We start from the raw sequence: 16,104 nt of genomic DNA on the forward strand, positions 1-16,104 counted from the left end.
CACATTTGTATTGTGTTAGAAGTTATTTTCTTTTGATTCGTTGTAGCACCCTTGTGAAACTCAACTTCATAAAAAACAGATCAAAAGGTCACTGCAGTGCCAAGAAATCAGAATCAGAACCCCTTTATTAGTCCCAGACATTTACATTGTTACAGCAAAAACAGCTTATATATATATATATATAAAAGTACAATGGGAGCCAGAGCCTTTTCTTATCGAGCTCCACATTTAAGACCTTCCTTTTTGATAAAGCTTATAGTTAGGGCTGATTAGATTCAGCCCCTAGTTTTGCTGATATAGGCTTAGTTTGTCGGGGGACATCTTACTTCTCCCTTCTCTCTGTCTGTACCTGTGTCCTCTCATGTTCCGATTAACCCAGCTTCCCCAAATGTCTTTCTTCTTGGTGTCTATATACGCCGGGATCCGGAGTCATGGATGATCCTGCGGTCCTGAGTCCTGGATCGCGAGCGCTGGATCTTGAGTCGTGGCTGTGGTCCTGGATCATCGGTCCTGGATGGATATCCTCGTGGATTCATCTTCCTATTATACACACATGCATTTACAAACATCTGGACTACCTATGTTGCAAATGTATTATCTTTTCAATTTACACACGGCATCTATTGCAGTCTGTCCGTCCTGGGAGAGGGATCCCTCCTCTGTTGCTCTCCCTGAGGTTTCTCCATGTTCCCTTTAAACTGGGTTTTCTTTGGAAGTTTTTCCTTGTACGATGTGAGGGTCTAAGGACAGAGGGTCTAAGGACAGAGGGTCTGAGGACAGAGGGTCTAAGGACAGAGGGTCTAAGGACAGAGGGTGTCGTATTGTCATACTGATATTCTGTACACACTGTGAAGACCACTGAGACAAATGTAACATTTGTGATATTGGGCTATATAAATAAACATTGATTGATTGATATATATATATATTTCATTTCATTTTTATTTGTCCCGCTCATGGTACGCAAAACCAAATGTACAACAATTGCCATAAAACATGACTCCACCATTGAGCGAAAAGGAGCAGGGAGAAGAATAAGATCTTATGTGACCTGCCCCTTTCTAAAAAAAAACAAATAAGTTCAAAGAGATGGTCTGCCCTTCATCATAATACTTTTATTTTTTTTTCACATCCAAACATAACAGTATCTTAGGACACTAAGAGAAACAAACAACAACAAAAACTTATTTCCCACTTGACGGTTCACGGAAAGAAACAAAACACCAAAACATCACATGTATAAGGAAAAGAAAAGTGCAACACCCTCATCTGAGTCCTACTGGAGAAGAAGGTGGAAAGCGACACATGATGATAATAATAACAATAACAACAATAACAATTGTTATATAGCAGTATATAGTTGGTTTTCTCATTTTAAAAACAGCAGATGCAAACCACGCACTGACACATGGTCTCCAGCCAGGAAGCCTCCTCAACATGACTACGGCAGAGTGTCTCACCTTCAGGGGACCATCTTCTCCTCTGAGGACTTAACCCATCCCGCCTCCACCTTGACTTCCACGTGCATCACGTAAATACACCTGTCGGTTTATTTGTTCCGTTAATCACGTCTGCGTGACAACCCCCTCAGAAGCTCATCTGGCCTGGATGCTAAACATTCCCCCGCGATCTATCTCCAATCCTGATCACCATGCAGGTACACAACCACGAGTGTTTACCAACGCCTCCGTGGACACAAGCCATGTGCTAGTTCCACCTGACACACGGCTTAAGCATGTAATCCGCGTCGTGCCCTGCTGCATGCACTCCATCAGGACATGATCGATGGTAGGGAGCAGGAGAGGGTGTTTGCAAAGGGCATTCATAAAGGAGGAAAGCATATTTACATACGGGCTGAAGAGAGTGCTTTCAAGCTAAACGGAAGAAGTCAAATTCTTCCTTTAACCCTGTTGTCTCGCAAGGATGCTCTCATCTGCCTCATGTATCAAGTGAGAGGTGATACTTTGGTATTGATGCTTCTGTGTCTGTATTCTCTATCGAGATCTTTCTCAGTATGGAAGGAACACATTCCCTTACATTCATTTACAAATAGTACAACTTGACATCTCATAGCTTTAAGTAAGACAGAGATTTGTCTTTATTAGGAACATCAGTGACATCATGTCAGGAGGGCAACACCACCAAGACGTGCTGTCTGCCTATTTGTTTGACTTCATTCTCCTCGTGTTGAACTTGAGGTGAGGTGTTTGATTGCATTTACCATTACTTTAATTATATCAAAGTCACAACCTCAATTTGTCACAATCTTATGAAGGACCCAATAGCAGCACTCGAGAAACCACGGAGTATTGGTAATGTACTTTATTGGTAATAATACCAGAGCAGAGGGATACCGGATGATGTGCAGGCGAACAAACCGGAGGACAGCGGGCAGAAGGTGAGGCAGGGCCGGGCAGAGGGTCAGGGAGCAGGCGAGGCGGTCAGCGGAGGTACAGGCAGGTCAGGGAGCAGGCGAGGCGGGATAGTCCAAGGACAGGCAGGTACAGGGATCAGGCAGAGCAGGCAGGGTCGGAACCGGCAGTGGCGTTTCAATATGTACAAAAGTGGTGGGGCACAAAACACTTAGATGTCTATAAGCTTCTGCAAAGAGGTTCATGGCTGCTGAGGCTCTGACTCTTCAGGTTTACAAATATTATATTTTGACCTAAATCAAAATATAATATTATTTTCAAAAGCCTCTTCAGTCTGATGCTTCAATTACTTTTAAACAGACAGTTCAACAGAAGGATAACCAAAAAATGTAATTGTATCATCTAAATATTGAATTGTTCTCTCTTAGTAAGATCCCATTTTCAATAACATGGCGGTCTTACCTTGACTTGAAGATGAAGTCCAGTTGCCTATCCCTCTGGACAAAAATCTCTATCACTTTTTTGTAAAAGTCCTCCTTATCTTCTTGTAGTTTCAAAAGTCTAAATCTAATCTAATCAATAGATTTATGATTCGAAAATTATAAAAGTAGGGTAGACATGTGGATATTATCCGGCTGAACAAAACGTGCATTTATCTAACAGCTACGTTTCCCACAGATCTTATTTGGAGCTATTTTCTAAAATCCTATGGAGAAATCTCATTGATTTTTGTGGAGGAAAGCCATGCGCAGCTTACTTCCTGGTTTTAGGACGCCTCACTGCAGCTCTCTCTCGTCTCCTCTTCACACACCACACTTTTCGCGGCACACGTACTTACAGCCAATCAGCTCTGAGTGATGTGAGATGACGTATGGTGGGGATGGCAGCACTTTGCCCCTATGGTCATTAGGAAAATACTCTGAGCATGCGCAGTGTAGTTTTTACAGTCACCGTTCACTTAGACAGGGAGAGGGAGGGGCAGGATCAGGTTTTGTCCCACATGGCTCTAAACAGCTCAATAGTCACACTGTAGACACTAATTAGAAGAACACAGACTGAAACAGCAATGAGACGAATCAGAGGATTAAACATGATCTTAAAATATATTTAATTAATTTTAATTAATTTTTTGCATTTTTTTGTAATCATTATTTGTAATACTTTCTGCTGACACTAATGACCAGTCGCCACTGGGAACCAGGTAGGCAATCTGATGACAAACGTGTGAAAGACTAGCCTGAAGGCAAAGTAGGATCTGGCAACGGGTGTGTGTCTGAGGGTTTAAATACTGGCAGTGAAGCTAATGGAAGCAGAAGAGAAAGAGAGTGAGCTAAAACGTGGGTGTGGTTAACAGGTGAGACAGGTGGATGGAAAACTACTGGTGACACAATTGATATGTATTATTGATATATTTGATATTTTTGACAAGACAACGTTCCTTGCCTTTTGTTCACAGTCTGATCAGCAACTTGAATAGAGTTGGAGTGGAGGGACGACGTCTACGGTTTGATCGTTTATCGAGAATGCTAAATCGCTGATGGATTCTGAGATAGCGTTGCGTTTTACGTCTTTTGCTCTCCACATTGACAACATCGCTGAAACCTGATAGATTACGGTAACCAGAAAGCTTCCATTACCATAATCATGTCCCATCGCTCACAGATATCTTCCATGCACAATGTGTTTGTCTTTATCAGTAAAACGGCTAAGACTTGATTGTATTTCAGCGAAAGCTAAATTGCTTCCGACGGATTCCAACATTCGGCCGTTGTGTTCATCTTTTGTTTTCCTTTAAGGCCCTGTCACACTGTCCCGAAATTGACACCCGATGGACACACGATAAAGGAAATGTTCAACTTCGGCTGTGATCGTAGCAAAATCGGGCCATTCGTGAGGGCATCTAAGCCATCGTGTGACCGCCGGTGGAGTTTCTCGGGCTCCGGCAGCAACTTCGTGAGCGGCAACTTCGTAAGGCACTCGTGAGGGCATCTTGTCAAGTCGTGTCATCTTCGTGTTATCATCGGTGCATTCTCCCTCACTCTGATCGGGGCGAAGGCCCGATGGTACCGATGATAACACGATGCCCTCACGATGGCCTCACGAAGGGCAAAATTGACATGAATTCAACACGAAAATGAACCTTCAAGGTCCTTCGGCAATTTTTTGGCATGCCAAGGATTTTGCCGCCGCTCACGAAGTTGCTGCCGGAGCCTGAGAAACTCCGCCAGCGGTCAGACGATGGCTTAAGATGCCCTCACGAATGGCCCGATGTTGCTACGATCACAGCCGAATTTGAACGTTTCCTTTATCGTGAGTCCATCCGGTTGTTTTATTGCACAACAAAATCACGTACACATATTATGTAAATAACCCAATTTGTGTTCTGTGAAACTAAAAAGGATATAATATATTATTTTGAAGGACAGTTGACAGGAAGTTGTTGTTGCTATGGAAACAACATTACGGAGAAAACGTAATATTTTCTACATATAAAGACGGAGAAAGTAAAGAACAAAGTCTGAAGATATCAGTACAGTATCATAGTACTGTAACATAATTGTTTGTGTTACTTTCGTTGCAGTTGTACGTCTTAAATGTAATGTAAATGTTGCCTTCGTGTGGTTCGGGGCCATCTTCGTGCGAAATTCACAATTCCATATTCGTGTGTCCATCGGGTGTCAACTTCGGGACAGTGTGACAGGGGCTTCAGTCAAAACCTGCTCAAACTTGACAGATTTATGGAAACCAGAACGCTTCTTTTGCCAAAATCGTGTCCCTTTGCTTACAGACACTTCAAACATTCATATGCAGATATCGGTGCAGAATGTGTTTGTCTTTATCAAGAAAATCACTGTTTTCTCCGAGAAAAAAACCCAAGGTAGGAGGGCCACACCACAAAGACTTGCTGTCTTGCTTGTTTGCTTTGCCTGATTCTCATCCTGTCTAACTCCAGGCGAGGAGTTTCATTGTGTAAGCATGAAACTCTTTTGAATCAATTTCGAGCTCAGGAGTTGTTTTTCCTTTTCTCCTCCCTCAAACCCTGACAGATTGAGGCTCTGTGAAGTGAATATGCTGACATGGAGGAGGAGAGGTGAAGGTCTGGTCCTCCTCCTCCGCTTCCTGCCTCTCCGCACCGAGGAGTTATCCACTTGATTACCCATCTGCCATCTCACCTGCTCACCCCATCCCGGCCCTGAGACTCAGCTTCAGGGTTCAGTCCTCGACCCGCAGATTCCTGCTGCATTAGCTGCTTATTGTATCAGGCTTTGTGGAGTTTAATATGTTAAATACCTTGTTTTGAACAGCAGCAGCCGTGTTAGCCCCAAAGAGAGGAACCGGCCGTTTGAATGAAGATGGTAGGTGGCTCAGCCCGGTCTCATACACCGGTCATAGCTATAAGAAACGTAATGCATTTTAAGTTAGTTATATCCCCCAAATAATCTATTGTATGTCATTCACGTAACTTCTGAACCAGAAATATAAATTGAAGAAAGTCTGCATAGGAGGGAGAAGTATGGGGATGACCTTAAGAAACATCATTATAAAAGTTATTTTAACCCAAACGTAGTCTTACTTTTCACGTAACTTCGCCCCTTCCATAATTATTTTAAACCCAATCACAACCTAACCTTTACCGAAAATAACTTTTGTTATTATTTGAACATGTCTGACCTTCTTGAAAAAGTACAATGAAAAGCCACTTACAGTACAGTCGACGTTAGTACTTGCAACTTCAAGCCATTTGCATGTGCTCCAAATTAATAAAGAACTATCTGTCTGATAATAATAATAATTAAAACTGCGGTCGCACTTGTGCGCGCAGTGATGAGCGGGCCCTCGCGTCCGTGCGCCTGTCGGGGAGGGTTGCTGTTCCCCCCCCTCAGTCCTCCGAGATGAGCCGTTTGTCATGTCTCTAAATTGTTTACCTGACTTTGCGTTCCTTTGTTTCTGACCAGGAAATCTTAGGCATGTGCGCCAACTGCGTTGGTACCATTTTTCCTGCATCAACCAGGTAGCGATATGCCGACAGTGAAGAATAAACATATTTATAACTAGTTTAGCTAGTTCCAGAGGTAGATGGAATAGCTAAGTGTGTTTGGTCTAACTGTTAGTGTGTGTTTTGCTCAGCTCCGCAGTCCGTCACAGCAACAATTAAAATGTAAACCTAAGACGCAAAGAAGTGCAAGATAACAGATAAATATATAACAACCACAATGTAGATTCAATAATATGAGAGAAGTTGTAGATTAAGTGTAGACAGTATTTCAAATAAAGACAATGCAATGTAATATATGTATATACAGTATATGCAAAATGACAAGTACTATATGGCACACAGATGTAATGTTTTAACTTTGCAAAAATGTGCGTAAAATGGCTGAAAAACGCACATATTTCAAAATGGCCAACTTTCTGGGGGGCGGGGGCTAATGGAAGGCAATTTGAAATATGTGTGCAATCATAATAGCAATATGTATACAGCGTTTCGTGAATATCGGAATAACTATATCCGAGTGGTTTAGAGTAATTTGCGACATGTAAATCGTCAAAAATGGTGTATTCGCTGTTAGCTTACGACCTCCACGAGTAATTTTTCAAAAATGTGCTCCTCAATTAAGTATCATATGGGATAGGGGCTAAACCTGTCCTGCATTGGAATTTTTCCGATCATTCCCCTAGGAGGAGTTCGCAAGAACGTGCGTAAAATGGCTGAAAAACGCACATTTTTCAAAATGGCCGACTTTCTGGGGGGCGGGGCTAATGGAATGTATCTACAAATATGTCCGCAATTCCATCAGTAATGTCTGTGCCAAAATTCGTGAAGTTCTGAGAGTTATATGTGACTACCACACAATAGGGGGCGCTAGTGAGCAGTATTTTTGAAAATTACGTTTTTTTTTTACATTCTTGAAAAGGTCGTGGGCTGTGATGCGTGTCCCAAGTTTTGCGTACCGAAACACATTTAAGCACATCGTCATAAAAAAAACAGTACAGGCCACGCCCACAATTGTCATTCGTTGTGACACTTTCAATATAAGTCCATACTCATCCCCAGAGTATGTCTAAAAAAAAAAAAAAAGATTTCGTCCATCATTTCATGAGTTATACATTTGTCATGTTTTTGGCGCCCCCTATAGTCCAAAATGGATATTACTTTTTGTGCTTATTCCCCAATACAGACTGAACCTTACCACCAACATGTGTTTTTTTGGTACATTGTTGATGAATTATGAGCATTTCTATCTAAGCCCCGCCTTTTTGCGAACACGTTTAGAGTAATGACGGCCACATTTATCGACTGAACATGCTCATTCCCTACGATAATGTGTCTGACCCTCCAGCGATACTGTATACTGAGTTTGGTGTTGAAAAACCAAAATTTGAAATGTAAGTGAATATTTCACTGTTTTTAACATTATGGTAATTTTAAAAAAAATGAAGGAGGTGGAGCTTTCGGGTTCCAGGACATAATATGTAGAATAGGTCCACCCGAATGAGTGGGCAAAATTTCAGGTCATTCGGAGTTACGGTGCCACTTTGTAAAGGTTTCCAAAAATGGAAATGTAGTAGTTTGGATGAATTTGTGACGTGTAAATCGTCAAAAATGGTGTATTCACTGTTAGCTTACGACCTCCACGAGTAATTTTTCAAAAATGTGCTCCTCAATTAAGTATCATATTGGATAGGGGCTGAACCTGTCCTGCATTGGAATTTTTCCGATCATTCCCCTAGGAGGAGTTTGCAAGAACGTGCGTAAAATGGCTGAAAAACGCACATATTTCAAAATGGCCGACTTTCTGGGGGGCGGGGCTAATGGAAAGCAATTTGAAATATGTGTGCAATCATAATAGCAATATGTATACAGCGTTTCGTGAATATCGGAATAACTATATCCGAGTAGCTTACAGTAATTTGCGACATGTAAATCGTCAAATATGGTGTATTCGCTGTTAGCTTACGACCTCCACGAGTAATTTTTCAAAAATGTGCTCCGCAATTAAGTATCATATGGGATAGGGGCTGAACCTGTCATGCATTGGAATTTTTCCGATCATTCCCCTAGGAAGAGTTCGCAAGAACGTGCGTAAAATGGCTGAAAAACGCACATATTTCAAAATGGCCGACTTTTTGGGGGGCGGAGCTAATGGAAGGCAATTTGAAATATGTGTGAAATCATAATAGGAATATGTATACAGCGTTTCGTGAATATCGGAATAACTATATCCGAGTAGTTTAGAGTAATTTGCGACATGTAAATCGTCAAAAATGGTGTATTCGCTGTTAGCTTACGACCTCCACGAGTAATTTTTCAAAAATGTGCTCCGCAATTAAGTATCATATGTGATAGGGGCTGAACCTGTCATGCATTGGAATTTTTCCGATCATTTCCCTAGGAGGAGTTCGCAAGAACGTGCATAAAATGGCTGAAAAACGCACATTTTTCAAAATGGCCGACTTTCTGGCGGGCGGGGCTAATGGAATGTATGTACAAATATGTCCGCAATTCCATGAGGAATGTCTGTGCCAAAATTCGTGAAGTTCTGAGACTTATATGTGACTACCACACAATAGGGGGCGCTAGTGAGCAGTATTTTTTAAAAAATTCCTTTTTTTTTATACATTCTTGAAAAGGTCGTGGGCTGTGATGCGTGTCCCAAGTTTTGCGTACCGAAACACATTTAAGCACATCGTCATAAAAAAAAAAGTACAGGCCACGCCCACAATTATCATTCGTTGTGACACTTTCAATATAAGTCCATACTCATCCCCAGAGTATGTCTAAAAAAAAAAAAAAAAGATTTCGTCCATCATTTCATGAGTTATACATTTGTCATGTTTTTGGCGCCCCCTATAGTCCAAAATGGATATTACTTTTTGTGCTTATTCCCCAATACAGAACTGAACCTTACCACCAAATGTGGTGTTTTTTTGGTACATTGTTGATGAATTATGAGCATTTCTATCTAAGCCCCGCCTTTTTGCGAACACGTTTAGAGTACTGACGGCCACATTTATCGACTGAACATGCTCATTCCCTACGATAATGTGTCTGACCCTCCAGCGATTAGGTATACTGAGTTTGGTGTTGTAAAACAAAAATTTGAAATGTATGTGAATATTTAACTGTTTTGTAAATTATGCTAATTTAAAAAAAATAAAGTAGGCGGAGCTTAGGAGATCAAGGAGATTATATGTAGAGCAGGTCCACCCGGATATGTGTGCAAACTTTCAGGTCATTTGGAGTTACGGTGCGACTTTGTAAATGTATTCCGAATTGGGATTTGTATAGGTGGTGCTAGCGAGCAAGTTGTACAATTGACTCCAGAATAAGGTATTTTTCACCAGTTATGGCGTCCGTGCAAAATTATACAACTTTTTCAGCATCCTAAAGGCCTGAAAACAAGGATTCCGTAATTATATAATAATTAAAACTGCGGTCACAGACGTGCACGCAGTTGTGGGCGGGCCTTCGCGTCCGAGCGCCTGTCGGGGAGGGTCGCCGGTCGTCCCGGCGTCCTGCAGGCGTGCTGGAGTCGTGGTAAATGAGCTGCGTGTGATCTGACCAGGAGGTATTAGGCTTGTGTGTTAGTGGTTCTGGCTGTGTAAGCAGGGTGTTGATTTGTGGTTGATGTTATAGTTGTTGAATGGAGGTATAGTTAAGAGTTGTTTGAGTTTTTACGGGATATATTTGGCGTGTTAAAGAAATGTGTACAGTCCAACAATAGTTCAAGCCACTACAGGGATTTGAACCCTGTCTCATATGAGAGTCCATACCAGTGGTGTTTGCTTTTTGTGGCTGTGTGTATTGATCAAAAAGCAAACCTGCAATACAGTTGTTAATGTGATGTTGTCAATGGCACAACAATGATGCGTGAAGCTGTGTGTTGGGTAATAGTGATGTATGACTAAATATGTAGTTGTAACATATGTATTGCACTGTATTGCAGGATCAAATTGATCTGACGTAATTGGGAACAGCATGCTATGTAATGTTAAATGTCCTGTTAGCAGGGCAGTGGGGTTTGCTATAAGCATGAAAGACCTCTCCATTCCCTGTGTAGTAAGACATGTAGGTGATTAGGTGTGGTATGGGAGAGAAGACAAATTAAAACAGTTTGTGAACTGGAATGGAAATAGTGAAATGTTGGTGTGATTTATTTAGTGTATGTAATTAAACAGAGTGATTGGTGTTGTGTGAGAAGTGATATGTGTAGATGTGGGAATGTGGATGAGGGTGGATTATGCAGACGTTTTTGCAGAAAGTGGAACAACCTGTGGAAATGACTGTAAAGTAATGCACAGTAGGGTTGGTTACAAGTGCAAGATGACACAGAATTAGTTGGGGTTTGTTGTGGATGGTGTTGACATTGATATAGGCAATAGTGTGCCTCTCTTTGCGTACGCATACATACACATATTAATAAGGCATTACATTTTGTTATTAGAGCGCTTTTACAGGTGCTCAAAGCGCTGTACAAGTACACATTACAGATATTAGACATGTAAGAGCCATTACTGTGGACATTACCCACATGAGCAAATGCGGGTAAAGTGTCTTGCCCAAGGACACAACATATGTACAGTCACACATTACTCCTAAGTAGTTGTTGTGGCACTGACACCCAACAACAGTCATGTAGGACTTGGCAGGGATCAAGGTGTTGAGGTTCCTGTCCCTGCTTCCACTGTCCAGACACAACCAAATGTACGGAGTGTTGTTTGTCAGTTCCAGAAATGGAACTGGTTAGGACCGCTTTCTTAGTAGACATTGAACTGCTTCATGAGTGCTGAAGTACATTGGGCTTGACCGTGGTTTCTTCTCCCAGGTATGGACTTGGTATTTGTGAGATATACATGATCGATCAATGGTTCCCTTTTCTGTTGTGGGTTCAGATACCAGTTGGGAGTATCCAGGGTTGTCATGAATGTGGACATTGAAGTGGATTTGAGCAGATCTTGGTTGAAGTCCCCCAACATGACAATGTTGTTTTGATGTGGCATTGAGGGGCATTGGTCAACTGGGGGCATGTTGGTTTTGAACGGCGTCATGGGATAGTTTGGTGGTCTATAAACAACCGCAACAATGAAATTGTCTTCGGGTGAAATGACAGCAATGCATTCAATGTTGAGGTTGGGAAGATCCAGTTTGGTGTATGTAAATGTCTCGGCAGTAGATGCCCAACGCCGCCACCATATGTTTGGTCCTTGTATGCTGGCCAAAACCGGGTCCGGTGTTGTTGTAGGGCCTTACAACGTGGCATACTGTGAAATGTGTAGTTGGAATGCGTGTAGTGTCAGGTGTGACAGTTGTGAGGTAACCATGTCTCTGTGACAGCCACACAGCTATAGGGAAATGCTGAACAGCAAGTGTTAGATCAGGTAAATGACTGGGCAAGCTCTGAACATTCATAGAGAATATTGAGAATGACAGAGTGTTCTGTGTGGGGTGTAGTACTGATGGTACAAATGCTGGCATGCCTGCAAGGGAGTCTGAATATTGGGTTTGCAATAGATGGCGCTGTCTTTGAAGTCCTGCAGTGTCAGGCCAAGTAAGCTGCTAACACACGGCTCAAAGCCACATAAGACTGTCCCGGTGCAAACACGCCTTTAAGCGAAATGACGGCTTGGTCTACATTAGTCCTTGCCCTTGTGGACAGTAACAAGCCCAGGCCAACTTCAATGGAAACTGTTTGCCGGCAATTGCCCTTTGCCGCCCAAACCTTTCCTCCTCCATGTGTATTGGGAGTAGCTGAAATGTGTGCAGGAGATTTAGGGGGAACGCGTCCTTCGTTACTTCCCACCTTGTCAGAGTCAAATTTCACAAAGACAGTGTTGTCAGAGGTTTTGCCATTTGTCATCATGAACAATGTTCATGACTTCGCCGCCACACTCCGTTCACCAATCCGTCAGACACATCGATGTTTTTTGATCAGCATGACACGTGCTCCATGTCCTATGTCCAAGGACTCGGGTAGAATGGATTGGTAGACATGTTTGAAGTGGCCCTGTTTCAATGCATAGAGTCTGGTTTTTGGATTTTTCTCATAATCCAGTGCCTGCACACACAAGTGGTCTGGACATGTGGCACCTAACTGGATGATGTTGTGTGCGTTGACTTGTGCGTTGGTGGGAAAATATGGCAAGGCCGAGCTGGCGAGTCCGGTTTCACAGTTTTCAACAGTGCGATGTCACTTGGATGAAGGGCGGTGTGTTTTGAGTCTTGTACGCAGTCTGTTCAACATTCGGCAAACACAGTGTCTTGTTGGCGTACAATGGTGGGCAACTGTGCGATGGAGAAATTGCCATTCATAAATCACATAGTGGTGCCTCCAAATACAAGGCCTTGGCGTGAACTGGGCTGAGCTGGAAAAGTCTCCCACAGCTATGACACAGACGTTTCCAAATGGCGAATGATCCCCGGTTGCAAATTTGGCGAATGTATGCCAGCAAGTTATGACTGACCTAGAGATTTCATCTATCCACCAGGATCTGCAGGTCGTTTAATTCAGTACGTAGGTACTGAGTTTGGCCTCGCCTAAGGGCATGTAGGGGGAGGTTCACATGCATGCCTATAGACAATGTGCTATGTATTGTGGTGGCTTGGATGGAATAAGCAGCAATGCCAGTTTGGGGCAGTCAACAAGACGGTGACCTTGTCCGGTGAACTAGCAACCTGGGGACAACAATCTAGTGGCTTCATATTGGATGGCCTTGAGAGGTGTGTTTTTCCCTGTGCCAGCACCGCCAGTGATGAAGACATGGAAAGGTGTTGGCTGTTTGCCATTGACTTTGGCATGGCAACCTATTCCTGACTTGGTAGAAGATTCTCTCTGTTGGACGTTCAGTGATCTGAGGAGAGTTAAGTGCTCAGGGGCGACACATGGAGTTAGCATGTGCCTCAAAACGACTTCCCTGGGCACCACTGTCAGGGATGTCCTGGATTGTCAGCATGTCTTCATCCACGGTTTGCACGCGTTAGCCTCATTTCCTTCCTCGTCACATTCCAAAATCTTCCAGACTTGATCGGGACACATTTGGCACCAGGCATCTTCAAGGATGTCTTGTTTACAATGTCATTTGCCGAATGTGTGATGTCTTGACATTCCTTCTCAAAAGTTTGCCTGTTCACGTCAACAGTGTCTTTAACAGAGTGAGGCTGGCCGTCTAGCAGCCAGTGACCATGGCGATAGAACTCTTCGTATGTGGGACAACCTGGAGGTTTGAGGTCATCAGCTACACGGTAAGGTAGGAACAGCTGCAAAATGTTTTGGAAGTACTTTTCCGGCTGCGTGTCATTTGAGAACCGCACATAGCGCACCACGGCAGTGCATGCCGGTTGCCTTTTCTGGATAAATCCAAGTCCCTGGCCTAGTTGGATTTTCTTCCGAGGGCTCTCGCTGTTAGACAGAACTCTGTATTGTGACAGAAAGGTAGCCAAACACATTTGATGGAAAAGGGGTTCGCTTGGTCTGGCTGCATATCGGTCCACAGGACTGGTCATCCACATGTTGTCGTTAGTGAGCGTCTGTGAATTGGCCATGCGTTTCAGTGTGGCCATAGGCCGGCTGATGCGCGTGGCGTGTTCTCCTGTGGGAATGTACACGGTGGCGCGCGAGCATCATTTTAAAGGCATCTGGAGCAGTCTGTACATGGCTTCCTGTGCGCACACATCTCGATTATGCAAATACACACGTCCCATCTTGCGCATGGCCTGCTTGGCATCTGTGTTGCCCTCCTGTGTTGCTTCACGGTGAGCGGCGCTGAGAATTAAGCCCATTTCGCGCTCAGCTTTAGCAATGTATGAAATGATGTAGACAATGCAAGCATATGCATTGACAACAAACTGGATGTCCATGTTAGCATTCCATGCTGAAAGTAAGTGCTTGTTGTAAGGATTCACCCATACGTCTGCGGGTTGGCGCCTAAGGACAACTTGTGTTTTGCCAGCAACGCAGGCAAAAGCAGTTTCCAACAGCTGTTGGGTCATGCCAAGTTTGTCATACAGCTGTGACACAGTAGTGAAAGTCTCCCTGACATCCGTGACTGTGTCTTTGACCTTGGTCATGAGTTTACATGCTGCGTCTTTGGTCATGTGGTTGTTAGTGGTGTCCTGGGGCGAGCACAAGTCGTCAGTATTCCGTCCTCTGGAAACAAAGGACCTGTCACTTGGCGGCCGTGGGAAATTGAAGCAACATACAGTGCGTTTCTTTCGACAGGACTTGGAATGCTTTTTGCTATGCGTTTGGAGGGTTGATACCTGTTCCTGAAGACTGTCATCACCTTCTGGAAGTGAGCATGAAATGTATTTGTCAACAAACAGTACCACCTCCTCATCACTGTCGCGATCCACTTGTGGGCTGTTGGCAATCCAGAAAATGGCATGAATATGAGGACTCCCTCTCTGCTGGAACTCCACACGATAGAAGAAGTCTACCACCTTTCCTATTGGTTGGCTTGGTGATTGTATGACCTCTTTTAGAAAGGTCCGCCATCTTTTGTCAAACATGCGTGCTGCAGTGACAGGATTGCGACGCAAAAGACCGCATTTGTCACTCCAGTCTAAATCGGCGACATTGTCACATCGTCCTTCTTGACGCATCATGCTGATAAGCAAATTCTCCCACCGCATGTCAGCAGCAGAGAAGGAGCAGAAGAAAGTGGGCAATCCAAGCTGCCTGACCATGGCAAACACATCCTTTTGGGCTCCAGCCCAAAAAGCAGGTGTGCCACGAATGGGCCGCAGGAATCTGTAGCCGTCATTGGTTTGAAGTGTTTTTGTCAGAGTGTCAGTGTTGTTTAGCATGGCCCCTGTAATCGTACCTGGTGATGTCCCGAAATGTCCTTTACGTAAAGCGATGGAGATACTTGAAGAGACCATCTGTACTTCAGTCATGTACTGAGCGTAGAAGATGTAATCAACACATTATGTGCAAACCGACCGTCGGCATGCATAATGCGACTTTTAAAGTAACTGGCCAAGGTCACCCTGTGGTTCCGGAAATCATGGTAGGTTGGACTACCCTGTGGGACAAGGACGGGGAAACTTTTGGCCTCGTTGGTTTTGTCTGTAAGAAGGGCAACAGGATTGTTACCTTCAGCAGGAGCAATGTTCAGGGTTGTGTCATAACGGTCTAAGATTTCCTGTCCTAGATCCACAGGTTGGAGACATGTGTCCATGAACATGCCATGTGTTTGGCGGTCATGTGATGGTTCCTCGTCAACACATGCCTCTTCTGGCTGTGTGTGTTCGTCAGGAGGCTGTTGGTTGACGTCTTGCTCATAGCGATTTAACCATTCGGTGTTGAAGAGTATGTCAGCGTAATAAGGGTTGTACGCTTGTAACCACAGCAAGGCTTTTTTGATACGCTGGACACTGACGTATTGGTAGCTGTAATTAGCCGTGTATGACATCTTGCGTTTCAGGTGAACTCGCAGTAGTGAGTCATCGTCGTCTGACCTTGGCAAAACGTGTGTGGTCGCCGTTATGTTGGCAGGGACACATGTCACCGGCCCGTGTACACCGTTTTGTCCACCTCTAGGTAATGCCACCCATTTCCGAAATGCAATGTGTGCAGAAATCAGCTGTGTCTCCAGAAGGTTCAGGCAACTTAATTCAGGAGGTATGGCTTTCAAGTGCAAGGTGTTAACGCTGCAGAGTGTCGGCATGGTACCGCGACGTAATTTGCGATGGCAGTCAGTACAGATCCATGACTTGCCCATGGGTGAGGCT

At 43.8% G+C, this 16,104-nt stretch overlaps 1 pseudogene; it reads right to left on the reverse strand.

The window, feature by feature from the left end:
- Window positions 1-11,118: 11,118 nt before the first annotated feature.
- On the reverse strand, window positions 11,119-15,785 carry LOC117453321 (uncharacterized; annotated as a pseudogene).
- Between the last annotated feature and the right edge of the window lie 319 nt (window positions 15,786-16,104).

This window comes from Pseudochaenichthys georgianus, chromosome 1 (assembly GCF_902827115.2).
Source record: "Pseudochaenichthys georgianus chromosome 1, fPseGeo1.2, whole genome shotgun sequence".
Classification (NCBI taxonomy): Eukaryota; Metazoa; Chordata; class Actinopteri; order Perciformes; family Channichthyidae; genus Pseudochaenichthys; species Pseudochaenichthys georgianus.